The sequence below is a fragment of the Myotis brandtii genome, unplaced genomic scaffold (assembly GCF_000412655.1).
Source record: "Myotis brandtii unplaced genomic scaffold, ASM41265v1 scaffold422, whole genome shotgun sequence".
NCBI classification, from domain to species: Eukaryota; Metazoa; Chordata; class Mammalia; order Chiroptera; family Vespertilionidae; genus Myotis; species Myotis brandtii.
Window position 1 is genome coordinate 4,249,356 of NW_005366171.1, and position 1,139 is coordinate 4,250,494.

The 1,139-nt window shown below is 56.5% G+C and overlaps 1 protein-coding gene across 3 annotated transcripts in view; it reads left to right on the forward strand.

Annotated features, from left to right (window-relative positions):
• MICAL2 (microtubule associated monooxygenase, calponin and LIM domain containing 2) overlaps positions 1–1,139 on the forward strand; it is a 182,265-nt gene that overhangs the window by 129,472 nt on the left and 51,654 nt on the right. The gene's annotated exons all lie outside the window — the stretch shown is intronic.

Consider the following 1,139-nt stretch of genomic DNA (forward strand, 5'->3'; position numbering starts at 1 on the left):
TGCGAGAATTCTCTGACTAATTCTCAGGGGCAGCTGTCCTCATTCCTTACACAACCTCTGACCTGGCCTCCTGGATGTGAGCGGCAAGGAAAGAAATAGAAGGTTGCCCCTATTTCCGCTGCTGACCCGAGGAAGCATTTCCTGAGAGATTTAGGGCCCCCTTCCCCCTCGGCTCCCCAGCCAGAGTCATAGAGCCTGAGGACTCCGTTACACGTGGAAGGGGCCTTATCGCATCAGCTCCAAACTTTTTGAAACAGCAATGAGGATACTGGGGCCCTGGAGTTGGGCTGGGGGCTTCAGCTTAAGTTCATGCAGTCAGGGGCAACGCAATGAGGGAAGCCATGCATGCACACATGCCCTGTCCTTTTTCTGAGCAGCCTGTGGTCCTCGCATCCCAGGGAAGAGCAGTGTGGGTGAGGACCAGGGCCTGTGGTGGATGCCAAGGCAGCGGGCTCCCACTAGGGGGCACAGTGACCACACACAATTGCACAGCATCCCAGGGCTGCAGCTATTACAGAACTGGGATTCCCGCTCAGAGCCTGAGAGAGGGGCAGGAACTCTTCTGATTCCAAGTTCATCCGCTGCTTTCCACCTCTTCCTGCCCCGACACACCCTCTCTGGGCCTTGCTCTTGGAGAGATGGACCCTGGAAAGCCTTGGGTTAGACAAGGGTTTCTAAAAAAGAAACGTTGTTGTAGCTGGAACACAGTGCTCATTTTGTTGACTCCTTCCTTCTGAGTCAGTGCCGACTCCTGGCCAGTGAGTCATTCTCCCGGCAGCCCCCGGCCCTGCAGCCTCTCCCTCGGGTCAGGCTGGGACATGGGTGCCGCTGGAGCTGGGTCAGGGCTGCACACCTGGGCAGGGCACTTCACCTGGGACAACCCAAAATAACTCTTGAATCAACCCACAGCCCCAGGCAGTGAGCGTGAGGGGAAGGAGCCAGTTAATGTTTATGGAAGACCTGGGCCAGGCCTTTCCCACAAGTCATGGCATTTATTCCCCCAGCACAACCCGTCTCTGTCGTGGGACTTCTGCTTCCATGGCTGGGTCCCTTTGGGTGAAGATTCCATCCCAGTCATCCCGTCAGCTGTACTGAGTGCCTCCAGTGAAGGGGATTATCCTTGCCCTCAAGACGTGCTG